Consider the following 14,311-nt stretch of genomic DNA (forward strand, 5'->3'; position numbering starts at 1 on the left):
ATTACAAAAAAAAGAGACTGAGGGAACCTTAAGAGCTCCCTTTTACTCAGAATGGAAATAAAAGAACCTCTGGCATCCTTGACAGTAATTAACCAAATCTTTTTTTGTGTGTGGAGACTACAAACTTTACAAGAGACAGAATCAGATCTTTGTTCTTACTAAGAATGATTTTGGTTATCTCACCTGAACTTTTCCTTTTGCAGCTGTTCCATCCACATGGATCTAGAACACATTGTATTTCCTTTGAAAGAGCCTCTTGCACACTTTGTGCATCCCACTGCTACAATCTAGTCCAAGTTTTCCCATCTCTTTCCTGAGAATGACCTCTGGGACACACCAGATAAAAGTGACCACGTCTGAGTCTTCTACTTCTTCCCCATTCACAAAGTCTCTAGGCCAGTACAGAGTATTAAAGGAAATCAGGCTGGTCTGACACAACTTTTTCTGACAGCTCCATTTTTGCTACTGCTCACTGCCTTGCTATCCCCAGATGTGAAAGCATCTGAATTATAAATAATACAGTGTTCTCTGTTACTTGACATGTTTGTTGTGCATCATTATTTAAGAAAACCAGTTATAACTTCAACTGGTCAAACTTTATGTTTTTCAAATAATAAATATTTATGGATTTTTTAATTGTAAAAATGTTTCACTTGATTTTTAAAACGTGTAGCAAAACACAATTTTTACTTAAATTATTTACATTTCTTGGATCATTCTCCATTTTTCCCTTTCTCTATCAGATAAAGAGATAAGAAAAAAGAGAAGCAAAATTATAAATATTACTAAAAAAATACCCAAACAACTAATCAAGTTTGTTATGTAATTTTTGGGGACTGTGAGTATATTGGGGGAGGTAGGGTTGCTTTTTGCAGTATATAATATTGGAATGAGCTATCATCTGCCTAGCCCCAGCTCATGCTCTAACAACTTCTGTGACTCATTTATAAGAACAGTTAGAACATCTGCTAAAGTTCTCTCTCATCTATATATTTAAGAAAACAATTATATTATAGAAATATTCCTCTCTTGGAATGCTAAACCATGCATAAAAATCCACAGCAATATATACACATCACAACAAAAGTGTGACAGGTATTCTCCGCAATCCTCTTTGTTTCACTTTTCCATTATAAAAATAGTATGATGTTGCAATAATCATTGAAACATTAGACTGTATAAGTGCAATCTTAATTTGACCCTTGTGAATATCTTTTCCATGCTGTCTTAATCATATGATTGCATGTTTTTTCTCTCATGAAAATCCTGTCTCTCTGTGCAGAATGAATGGTATCCCTACATTTTCACAACCTGCTATTACTTGGATTGTTCTCCATCCAGTTCTTGAGTTGACTCAATCCTCTTTTAAAAAACTCATCCTTGATCAAATGCCTTCCTGTAAACACTTGTTTTATCCATGAACCAAAGGACCTTTATGTCTCTTGCCCTTCTCCATCTGTTTGCCAAGTACTGCAATTTAAAATTATCACCAGTGTGGCTGAACACATGTAAGAAATATCCCTACATGGCCTCAGTGTATCTTACTACAATGCAAATGCTACGTGTTTTTCTAAGCAAACGTGGTGTTGTGCTTTTTATTCCCCCACCCCCCTACAGAAATTGATAATGTGGCAAGGCCAGCAGTGTGAGATCTCTGCTCAGCACACTGGAATCCCCTACAATCCTTTCTCTGCAGGTGTTTCCAGTCTGGGTCCCATGTCCCACCAGGGCACAGCACTAACCCCCTGCACAGCAGGGCTTGCCCAGCAGATGCAAACTACAGTATTTGCAGGACACACCTATTTTCTAGGGCTTCATTCAATGAGGCAACTCTTTGTGAGTGCACAGCTTGTGGTGATTGGGGTGGGGCTGTCATTGATCCCTAATGAGCTACAGCTGTGAGCAGCAGGTGACTCCCATTGGGGCTAATGAGCCATTGAGTGCCCAGGGGCACTGACCAATCACACAGGGAACAGAGGGCACACAGGGGCAGTGCATCAGCATGAGGGGATAAAAGCCTGGGCTAAAAAACAAAAAAGGCAGATGCTTCTTGAAAGTGGTGTTGCTCTGTATGGGCTGGTGCTTGAAGCCTTCTGGAATTGTGTGGTGATGCTCTGTGTACCATGGCTGTCTCAACTGCAACGTATGCTGCTACAACATCTTCAGAGCAGGTTCAGGTAATGTTGTTGCTTCTTTGCAGTGAAATTTCTAGCAATGAGGAAAAAGTCCTCACATGCTCCTGCGCTTTGTTTGGTGGTATTAGCTTCCAATTTTAGCACTTTTTTAATTGATTTCTTCTACTTTGTTGCTTGCTCCTCAAAAAAAGGAGGAGCTTGCATGAGACATTCCTGTATTTCCAGTGCACAGTAACTTGAATCAAGCCAAATAGACACTGGTGTATACAGCACACTGTCCCTTTAGTTCTGTTCATGTTGCACAGGCCCCCAAACCTTTGTTGTAGTCATTAGATGAGACAGGAGGGACACTGTGTGCTTCTCTTTGTTGGGGTGGAGGAAAGGACTGAAAAGCTACACAAGGCTAAGTTTTCATGTTAAACAGGCTGAGGCTGCAGGGAGGCCTGAGCACCTAAACTGCACCTGACTGGGGGCTGCAGGGACTGGGCATGGAGTTGGGAGCAGGTACAGCTGGTGTCTAACAAACACAGTGCCCAGATGAGCTGCTTTCTCCTTCTGGTTGTTGTCATGTTGTCTGAGGAGTCAAGGTCTGGACATTCTGTGGAGATTTTCAAAATTTCCCATGTGTGTATCTGAGCCAGCTTTGGTTCTGAAATTATTGTATGATTTTGAGAACTAGATAGTCAAGTTTACCTTTACCCAGATCTTTTTGTACACTGTCTAAACAGTATTATTTCATTTATTTTTACAGTGTATGTAGTCCCTCTCTCTCTAGGACTGAAAATGCTTTGTTTTCCAATGTCTTATATTGATGCGTTTGAGCTAACATATTTTCCACTGGTGACTTGAAACTTTTTGAAGTATGTGTCTCTAAAGCATTTGCAGATAGATTAAAAAAAAAGGTTTTCCTAAATGATTCTGTCTCTGTATTTGTTATCTGCCCTCGTAACCGTTGAATTAAATTCTCCTTTATATAGCCTCAAATCACTGCCTCTTTTTGTGTGCGAAGCTGACTGTAAATGCTTATTGCTGTTTGCATTGTATTCCTCTTTATTATGGTGGTCTTCGGTATATTTAAGTGGCATATGTGGGGTTTTTTGAGTCACTCTTGCTGCTTGCAAATTTGTGAAGCCTTTTTAAAAAAGCTTGTTTCCCTGTACTTTAGGTAATAAATAGTTTTGTTGAGATTTGTTTAGTGAGTTTCTTTAGAAAAGTGGACAAACCTTGCCTTTTATTACAAGGTATATAAAGATTTTTTTAAAATTGATTCAGTTTCCAGAGTGAATTTTCATTTCCCCAGGGAGAGAAAAGATACTGATTAGAAGAAAAATTTTGCAAAATGGTGATAGATCTGTGATATATGCTAAAATAGATCAGAACACTGCAGACATTCCTGGTAAAACCCTGTGTACTATCTTTTCTGTGGAGTGGTAACAACTTCTCTTTGGCCTCAGAAGTGACTAAGACTGGTTTTCCATAAAAACCCTGAATGGGAGACCTCATTATCGCTGCCAAGGAGCCTGGCTTGCTGAGGATAAATCAGCTGTATTCATTTTTATAATACTGAGCTCAGCCAGGGAGAAGATCTCAAATGAATAAAAAACAAGCCCAAGAAATATGTCCTTTAGCTGTCCCACCCCTCACTTTCCCTTTGCAAAGTGAGGGCACTACTTTTCTGCCTTGCAGGGTTTTGAGGGAAGCCTACACACCCACATTTATGCCCCCACCTGCTTGGCACATTCATATGGTCCTGGCTGCATGTGCCTAAGTGCGCACTGTTTTCTGGAGGCAGCTCCAGCTGAACTTTTAGGAAGTCCATAACCAAGATGAGCCTTTCTGTATCACACATTCATGGTTTTCTGGGCTTTTTCCCACAGGTAAAACTTTGGCAATACAGATAAAGCTAAACAAGGTGCAGCCTTTTAGGAAACCGCTGCTGCAGAGAGTAGGTGGCACTGGGGACCTGGTTTGCATCAGCTGACTTTTAAAGAGTAGTGTCAGCTTAGTGCAAAACCAGCAGCAAGGCTGTGGTTACTATAGAGATGTTCTTTTTGTGTCCCCCTGGAGCTTATGCAAACTTAATTAGTCCTCAGTATGGAGTGGGTATCTCTTCTGTTAAGTTTTTTGTCATTTTATTGCGAAGGCTTGGTTTGACTGTGCATGGATGGCATGCATTTAATGGAGTGTAACTTGACTGGAGTCCTGCCTCATCAGGATGGCAGAAATAGCTGTAAAATTGTATTGACTGGTGAAAGAATGGGTCAGGAGCTCAGTGTGTACAAATCAACACAGCTGGCTTGAGAGTCAGCAAAGCACCATCAGTTTATGTCAGCTGTCTTGTTTCACTTGTCTGAGAACTCTTTTAACATGATGGCTAGAAAACCAGTTTTCCTTACTTTGTTTTTTTTCACTGCATTCACAGTCATAGTGCTTACATGCCTAGATCATTTTCTGAAATCACGGAAGTGAAATGATTATGAAAGTTAGTGTGTTAAATCTATGTAGAAATAGAGCTGCACATAAATTCAGAGCTGTGTTTTGCTTAATGTCGGGGGTGATGAGGAAAGCAAAGCAAAAGAGACTTGAGTTGAGTTGGAAAAAAAAAAAGTTTAGTTGCAAAGACTTCAAAGTCAAATTTGTCAGACAAAAGTCATACATTTCATCAGAACAGTGCTTTTTTTTTTCCAAGAAAAAATTTTATTTAACAAAAGTGGTTTGATTGTTTCATTTTCAAGAACTTTCCAGTGGAATAATGGTAAATTCCCTTTCAGTCAGTGTCATAGAGAGTCATGCTGCTAATCACTCATGGAGGTTCTTACCCATCAACAAAGTTAAACATTTATCTCCAAATGAAATTATTTTTTAAAAAACATTTGATCAGTTTTACCCTTCTGATTGTTTTAGTGATTCCTTAGATCAGTTTCTGGGTAGGACTTGCCTTACTTTACTGAACTATGGTTTGTGGCCTGTGACAGTAGTAAGATGCTGCTACGAGCAGCTATATTAGGCTTCAGTACTGTGGTGGTTTGACCAGGAAGGAGTGGGAATTCTGGGAAGCTGTGGTCAAACCAATGAAGGTTTTGGGTTTGAGACTGGCACCCGGTGTAGCCAGTGGGGTTTGGACACACCTCCGAGAATACACAGGGGTTAAAAGCAGGGCACTGCCCTTGGCACTCTCTCTTGGGACGTCGCTTCGAAGAGGTCAGATCTCTCCCCCGTCCAGCCCAGCCGCTGGTGCTGGGCGGGGGAGGGGCAGCCATGCGGTAGGCCCGGGGCCTGGACAGAGATGGGGGTTGAGGGGGCTTCGAGGATGGAAGGGTGGAAGATCCCAGAGAGTCAGCCCTCGGGCAGCCAGCCCCCCCCCCCCCCAGGAGGGAGAGAGAGAGAGAACCGGCGACACCGAATGTGATAGCAGCCGGCCCAGGAGGAGAAAGGGGGGGGAAGGGTGCAGCCCGGCCGGCCGCAGCAGCAGCAGCACGTGTGGGAGTATTATCGTTCTGAGATAGACAGACTGAAAACTTCTAACCCTTTCTTTCATGATTGGGGCCTTGCAAAAATGCTAATCCTCCTCGAAGCTGAATAAGAAGGGAGATAAGAGATGAGATGAGACAAGGACCTGGCCCGAAGAACGTGGAGATGATTGGATGGGGAGAGATGATTTGGAGTGGCCTTTTGGCTGGACTTTTCTTGTGGCCATGGACTCAGTTGTTCCTGTGACACAGACTGCATTTAGGGGGAGGCAGTGCCTCAAAACCAGGAGGGTTCATTCGTGAGGACCCCCCGGCCCCAGGGGGTTGGAAAAATATGGGGGGGACAGATGTCCCAAAGCAGAGACTGTGCCTTTTTGGAGTGAGACAAGGCATCCTTGAAAGACAACCCTAAAAGCAGCTCTGGCCATGCCTCAGTGGTGAGAGCACTGGGCATGGAAGGAAGATGTCACAAGCGGCAAAAGGACTTTTTCCGGGCGGTGCCGAAGTGACAAGGAAGCACACGAGGTTTCAGTGTGTTTCCAGGAGAAGCCTATGGAACAAGAAGGACTCCTTTCCTCTTCATGAACTGCAGTTTGAGTATACTAAAGTGTGGGGCCAAGGCTGGGCAGTTGATTTGGGAGAATGTATCGGATTGGGAAAGTCAGGGAGTGGGGAGGAGGAAAGTTTTTTTTTGTAAGGTTTTCAATTTCTTTTTTTCTTTTCCTTATAGTCTTTCCCTATTTTCCTGTAGTTTAAGTAATAAAGTGTTCTTTATGTTTAAGTTAGAGCCTGTTTTGCTTATTCCTGGTCACATCTCACAGCAGACACCAGGGTGAGGAATTTTCATGGGGGGCACTGGCTCTGTGCCAGGCTCAAACCATGACAAGTACTTATTTCTATTCTAATAGAAACCAAAGGAATTCAAGACCCCTGAAATATCTTTTTTCTTAATCATCAGTTAGTAATCATATTTTATATAAGAAGATCTGCAAATCCAGATTGATGTAAAGATCTCTGATCATTTCAAATCTTTCAGTGAACTTTAGGATGAAGCTTTGTTCTTCTGGATGATCTGCTGCTTAATACTGTGACACTTTTAAAATTAATTTTAAAGGTCCATTTTGTTTTTCATTTCATTATGTTGGTTGATTTCAATATAAACAGTTGAGGTCTAACCCTAGAAAGGCAAATGCTTTGTTATGAAAGCACCTGCAGAAGAATTATCAGTTAGTTGCCTTTCTTGGAAGTAGTTAAATGACAAATTCAAAGAGTTGCATAATTCAGAAAAACAAATATTGCCAATTTCAGAGCAATACTTAGCAGGTGATCCATTTCAGTTCTTAAGCAGTGCTTCTGATGGCTGAATGTGGTGATCTGTTAACTCCTGCAAGTGCTGTCTTTGTCAGGATGACAAAGGATTCCCAAGCCATCTTTTGCTTCAAAAACAAACAACTTGTAATGTGTGAATAAAAAACAAAGAATAACCCACATGCCACAGTGGGAAAGGGATAGGTCAAAATGAGAAGAAGTTCAACTTTGTGTAGGTGGAAGGTGTGTTTTTCCCAATCATTCCAATGCAATCCTAAGCATGTTAAATTCAACATATACACCCTAATACGTGTTCACCATCCCTTGTTAAAAGAGTTTTTAAAAGTAACAATGTAATGACTTAAACTCTTCTGTCAGAAAATATTAACCTATTCAAATCCCCATTTAGAAGCTTGAAAAAACTCTTACAAGAAGGTGTCCAAACATGCAAATACTCTCCCCTGTTCTGGAGGGAGCTCTTTAACTCTTTTTGTCAGTACTGACATCTACTTAATATATTGGGCTCTACAGGAGTCTTATTTATTGTGACAAATCAAAGTGCTGCCAGGGTGCTCATCTGCCGTGGAACTAATTTCTCCTGTCATCTGTTGTGAAAACAGGAAATGGAAAAATCTTTCTTTAGTTAGAGATCTGATTTGTGTGTGGAAGAAAATGTATGGGCTGAGCTCTACAGGAGAAATTGACTTGCAGAGAGGTATAGAGTTGTGCTTATGCAAATATTTGTGGCTATTGAGTTTCCCACAGTTCATATCAACACTGGAGGCTGGCCACTGAGGAGTTTCAAAGCTCCTCAAAGTCAGGTTTTATTATACAGAAGTGCACACAACTTTTAGGAGAATCCCCCCACACTCAAATGGATTGGTCTACGTCTAAAAAAGCATGCTTATGATCTCTTTTCATATTGGATGGAGTGACCTGTAGTTTTTTTTTCTCTCTATTCCAGCAAGGTCTGGATTGAATCTGTTGTGGTCTCTTTAGATATAATGAACTCAACTGAAATTAGTGAGTGTATCAGATATATAACTGTAATCTCAGAACATCAGCGTCTTCCTTTAGTTTCTCTACAGCTTCAGAATCTGCAAATTCACTCTGGTCCTTTCCCTAAATGGATGCTGATTTTTTTGAGTATTCAGGTTTTGAATAAGCCCTTTGATGTAATGTGATTCATGAGGCTCCCTCCTGAGGCTTCAGCTCTGCATTTTTTTGCAGGGCCCCTTTGGTCCCCAGCAGGCACAATGCCACATCCCTGGAAGTGCACATGGCACACCTCCCCTCACTGTGCAGTGCAGAGCCAGCCCTCTGCCACACTGAAATAGGGGCTACAACTGCACAAGGACTGAATTTGCATATCAGAAAGCTGTAAAATGTAACATGGTTTATTACAGTAGTGGAGGTGAACTTGGGGTAAGTCACACTCTACTAAAACTATTGCTCCTTGTACTTGAATATTCGACTTTTTCTCTAAAAGGGTAGCTTCCAAGGGAAAATGAAATGTGGGAGACTGGCCTCAAGTTCTTCATTTCAGTCTTGCCACCACAGGAATTTGTGAAAAATCAATATTGTCTTCAAACTGTCATTTCCTGAAACTTGGGCGTGTAATTGAGGGATGTTCACCCTCAAGACATTTGCTCCAAAATTGAAAGATTGCATGTAAACCCTCAAGCTTGGAAAATTTTGGTAGCAAACCCAGAAGTCAAAAGAAGATTAATGGAAATAATGTCTGTATTCACTAAAGTGCATGTAATGTGTGAGAAGATGCCTTCTTTGTCATGTCTTCCAGACTGAAACTGTTCTGTTTAGTACCCATGAGGGACCAATCAACTTAGAAAATATGCTTTGTTTCTCTGGTTTTGGGTGGTGGTGGTTGGTGTTTTAAGTATTAAATATATATAATGATCTGTATTTAATACATTAATATTATAATATACAAAATATATATAATTATATATATAATATATATAGATTTCCTCTATATATATAGAGGAAATCTCTATTTGCCTCATGAAATTCTAGCTTCTATAGCTTCTATGCAAGATAAATCATCATCTTGGCATGTTCAGGTTTGGTTCTTACTTTTCATTAGAAGGACACTGTTATTGTATAAAAGACATTGTTTCTGTTGCTGGTTTTTGGATTTGGGTGTTTTCCTGTTGTTTTTTTTTGTTGTTTTTTTTTCCAAGCAGCAGACCTAAGTGAATATGTGGGGCAATATCTCGGTTGCTCAGTGACAGGAGACAATATCTGCTATTAAATTTGAGCACATATTGGCCAACCTTTATGGGGCCTTAGGGAGGAATTGCAGCGCTCAGCTGAAATTTCAGCTGGTTTGTAAATCTTGTAAAGTTACAGAAGAGTCAGAAATGTGTAAAGGTTGAGACTTCCCTGGGTGGCTCCTTCCCTGCTCTCTTTTCCCTCTCCTGTCTCAGTGCCTCTTGCAATAAAAAATGCAGGTACCCTAGAGGTGATGCATTGCTTTGGGCATTTTTTAAGACTCCCTTTGCCTAAGCAAAGTCTTTTCTCTGTATAAAAATGCCCCAATAGTTAACGATGATCATCAGCTATGTCCACTTCTAAAGGGAAATTATGAATACTAAGAGAATGCTGTCCAAGAAAAGCATATGATGAATCTCTTGATTCAGTCACAACATATTTTAGTTAAGATAAAAGGCAATATTAATAATATAATGTTAAACACTCAAATAAATAACAAAATTGATAAATATAGTATTTCCACATGAGAAATGGTTCTTTTGTGTAAGTCAAAGAAACAGAAGACAAATCTGGGTACATATCTTTCATCGTATACTTTATGATAATGCAGTGAGCTCGGTTTCCAAATCTAAAACACTATCATATCCATCAAATAAAGTCTATTCTCTGTTAATCTTCATGTTATGCATTAATGTCTATCAACTTTTCCTGTTCTTTTTCTTCTCTTTGCAGTCACATTTCATGGCAGGTATATAAACACTGATATCTGTGACTGAGAATTTGAGTGCTGTGTAAGCACCATCTATCCCCACTTTACAGCCTGCCAAAGACTGAAAGGGAGACAATTTTGTGTCATCCAGCGTGGGCAAGTGACAGTGCCTTGCAGAACTCTGTGGGCCCCACTGTTCTCAAAGGGTTAAGGTCATAATTAGAACCTAGGATTAAATGTTGTCTCAAAGATGCTAAAACTCTAAACTAATGTAACATAACATAAGCTTTTGCTTGTGTGAATTTTTGAGGTTTAAAGTGAGTGATCCCCCTGCCCTGGCAGAGGTGTTTCAGGACTGAAGCCATGTGTATTGTGTATAAAAGCATCACTTGCATTCACTGCTGGATTGCAATCAGGCTAATTTGTCTCTTTACAGAGGCAGGACAGCAATTATTAATCAATATAACTTGTCAAATTAGACAATTAAAGCATTTAAGAGGAGCACTAGGGGGTAGAAATTCTGCTAAAATTACAGAAGCCCTATAAAACCCCTATTATATTCCTTAACAGTACAAACAAGTGCATCAGCTATGATGAATATAATAAACCTCTCACTATGTTTCTGTAGTTTATCTTATCAATTGGCCTATAAAGGCTTTAGAAAATTAATTTTCATAGAACCTAGGACTTGTATTCCCTCACAGGAGCAGTCTTCCAGATCTATAATCAGTAAACTGTCCACAGTGATTTCAGGAGTGCTAGCAGCACATCTGAATATTTTGAGTTTTCCCAGTATTTCACCTTCATGTGGCTATTGGCTACATTAAGCTGTGGATCACAAACTTTATTGCAAGAATGTCACTGCTTTTCCAATACGAAATTAGTCTAACAGGATCACCCTCAAGCAAAAGTGACAGAGATAGTTTAAATCTGCTGCAATATCAGATTATTGTTGATATATTGTGTTAAAAAAGCTTCTTACCTTACTGGACACCTCAAACTATCTTATGTTTGGAAGAAGTGTTTACTATGGGAATAATAATAAAGCTCTTAAAGTAGGGGGAAAAAATAAAGTAGGCATGGTTTAATTTCAGTTTCGACTCAAATATGTATTTTCTTCAGAGTTATAGAATCTGTAATGTTAGTGTTAAAAGGTGTATGATATTAAAACAGATGATACTTCTAATATAGGATCAAGAAAAAAAATGAACTGGGTAATTTTCTTTGGTCCTTGACCTGGATTCCTGTGTTTTCATCTTGCATTTTTCAGTCTTTTTTTTTTTTTCGTTTCCTTTATTACATCATTTCTCATAGATATTCCCAAGCTGCATGGATAGCAGATTCCTGAAGCAATGCAACCTTGGGGTCAAATAGATACAATCTCTTTAAGTATGAATTGAAGCTAATGCATAATTGTGTTGAAAAATCATTCTGTTCCCAAAACTTGTGCAGAAGCTGCTGTGCTGTTCCCTGTAGTCATGAACTCCAAAATAAAATGGTCTGAGTTTTTGTGCTCCTATGTATAAGAAATCCCCTTGCCAGCCAGGCCTCCTCTGGGCCTGGTGTTGCTCTGACCTTTACAGATAAATTAATGTGTCAGGCACATGCAATTCAAGCATTGCTGATGAAAATAATGTCTTAATAAATGCTGACAAGTATTAGGGCAAGAAAATATTTCCTTCAATTGTGAAAGATCATTTGAGTGATTTCACACATGAGAGAGGCCTTGTTTGTCCAGAATCACATCTGCTTTTTTCCATGCTGCCAGTTCCGGCAATAAATGCTTTGTGCAGCTCTATCTGCTGTGTTCTCCAGCCACCAGTGCCCCCAGCCTTGCAAATGTGCAATGCACCAGGGCAAGGGTATTTTAGAGGAGATGTGCCTATTTTTGAATGAGACTCAAGGCCTGGGTTACTTTGATCGTTTTCATGTTTAATTAATCCATGATAAATTTCAGGCCTCAGTGAAACACATAGGAATCAAGATCTGAGCTCTGAGGCTTTCTCACCTCTGTTGTCTGGGTGCAATTTGCAACAGAATACATAGAAATTATGTTTAACTGTTTGGGTTTTTTTTAATTTTTGTTGAAGGCAGCGGTGATTTGTTATTGTTTAATGTTCTGAATTGCTTTCAGTATTCTAAGCATGGCATGCTGATGTTTTAAAGTGTTAAACAAGTAAATATTATGACTGTAGGTTGTTGAGTGGTTGTTTATTTTGGGAATTCTACAAGTTCAACTCTCTTTGAGGAAAGCAAGGGACAAAACAACATAATGTTGGTGACAATCATGTTTACTGCTGAAGCCTGGCTGAGGGAACAGAGTAAATGTTTTCTTTTGCGCGTTAATTTCAGTGTGTACTTGGATATTATTTGCATGGCACGTCAAAGTAAATCAAATCTCTGAAGAGATGAGTGGAGAACCCAGCATTTAGTGATTTGGGTACCCTTTTGTGGATAACTGCCTGACATTTGAAGGTTGGATTTCATGTTTATAGATGGTGCTACAAATAGTGATGAAAAGAGCAGTGTGGGTGAAATGTAGATGCATAACAGCTCTAGAAATGCAGCTTGGCAGCAAGCAGGTAGAAAATAAACATTGATGCTGACAGCTGGAGGACAGTAAATAGCAGTAAATGAAATGAGGTGGCACATAACAAATCTGGCATCGTACTGTGGATAATTGAAAAAAATTGGACACTCCTGTAGAACTTTGTTTCAGCCCAATATGGAGGTGCATTAAAAAGATCTAGAAACATTGGGCAGAATGCTGTACAAATGGAAACTTAATGATGATGGACTTGGAAATTCCACATTATAAATAAATAAAAGAATTTCTAAAAAGACAACAACATGGATATTTTCAGCTGTCGCGCCACTGCTGAAAATAATACGTTTTACGCCAGCATTTCTACTCCTCAGTTAAAACTTAAATGCCAACATTTGACCTTGGATACTTCATGTTTCATCAGCTCTGAAGAGTGTGCCCATACTATCCCTCACATTCAGTAGTACAGTAAATACACTGTTTAATTATGGCAAACCAATCTTCTGGGATATACTGCAGCATGAGAAGTTAATATTGCAAAATCTCCAGTAAGGTAATTTTCTGCCATTTCTGAGGAACAGTGGAGAACAGCAACTCTTCTGTATGTGACAACTGTGCCTGCATGTGTCAGTGTCAAGCAGGAGAGGGTCAGCCTTTCTTCTCTTTTTCACACAAACCTGCTGCTTAGATACAGAAAGGTGGGAGAAGGAAGTACATCCTCACTGTTCTGATTCTTTGCTCCAATCTGACGTCACTTCACGGTGAACAGGCTCTTCATGGACCACTTCATTCTCAGCTGGATATCTGAGCTTTAAAGTAAACACTTATGAAAGTGTAGTCCTTTTTCAGGAAGGGAATAATGGATTGTGAGAGGAATTGTGAACTGTGTAAGACCTGCTGAGTTGGACATAGACCATCTGGTGAAGAGGCACTAGCAAATGTAATGTTTTTCCTTATTAATTGTAACTGTGGAATTGTAATACACAATCACATAATTTTGATCAGTCCCATGAGTTGTTTAGTATTTTATACCAGGTGTATGGAGTAGGACATATGTGTATGTCCTGAGCAGCTTTCAGGGTATGTTGTGTTATTTTATGCTTGTCATAACACTCCAATCCTTTCCTCTAAGAGGATGCAGCAGATAAAGTGGAGTATCTTTGTTTTGAAGTTACATCTTCCAGTAATTGATTTTGGTCATAAGACCTTTACTTTGATGTATTTTCCAGGGAAATTGTGATCACCAAGGCAGGTGAGTCTTCATTTCCTAAGCAGGCAATTTCCCATATTTGGACTGGCCTCATGAGAAACCTTATCTTTCCTTACAAAGTATTTAATTTTTAGAAGGTGAGGGACAGCTCCTACTGGGCATTATAGCAATGCTTGGTTCTATTTAAGAGCTCATAAAATTTCAAATACTTCCTTAGCTGAGTGCACATTGCAACAGCATTTGAATTAATTAAACTCATTTTATTTGTCCATTAAGACTTCATCATTCTCCCATGCCAGTTTCATGTAAAATCTATTCTTTTGTGGCTTGACCATTGGATCTATAAATTGCTATGAAACCTGTTTGGGGTTTTTTGGGTTTTCTGGGTTGTTTTTTTTTTTTTTGAAGGGTGACATTGAAATTTGGATTTACCATGGATTTTAAGGTAACACCACATATGTCTGAGGTGATTTGGCACAGCCCATTCCCATGAAAATCCTGGGTTTGCAGACTGATCGGATTTCCCAGGGAGTTTTTTCTTGTGGTACCAAACATGTGCTCCCTTTTTGACATATTGGTTTTATAGTTAGTCAATCAGAGCAGATAAAGGGCCCTGGATTTTCTTACTACAGGTTTGTTTCCTGTACTCCAGATTAATACAATTCTTTTTGTACATTTTCTCACATTTATGGATGCCAAGTG

At 39.5% G+C, this 14,311-nt stretch overlaps 1 protein-coding gene across 1 annotated transcript in view; it reads left to right on the forward strand.

The window, feature by feature from the left end:
• Positions 1-2,061: 2,061 nt before the first annotated feature.
• The window catches only part of NRG3 (neuregulin 3), a 501,669-nt gene continuing 489,419 nt past the window's right edge, over positions 2,062-14,311 (forward strand). The window contains exon 1 of the mRNA XM_064717135.1: positions 2,062-2,177. The gene's annotated coding sequence lies outside the window, so the exon portion shown is untranslated. The remainder of the gene's footprint in view (positions 2,178-14,311) is intronic.

This window comes from Zonotrichia leucophrys, chromosome 6, assembly GCF_028769735.1.
Source record: "Zonotrichia leucophrys gambelii isolate GWCS_2022_RI chromosome 6, RI_Zleu_2.0, whole genome shotgun sequence".
Lineage (NCBI taxonomy): Eukaryota > Metazoa > Chordata > Aves > Passeriformes > Passerellidae > Zonotrichia > Zonotrichia leucophrys.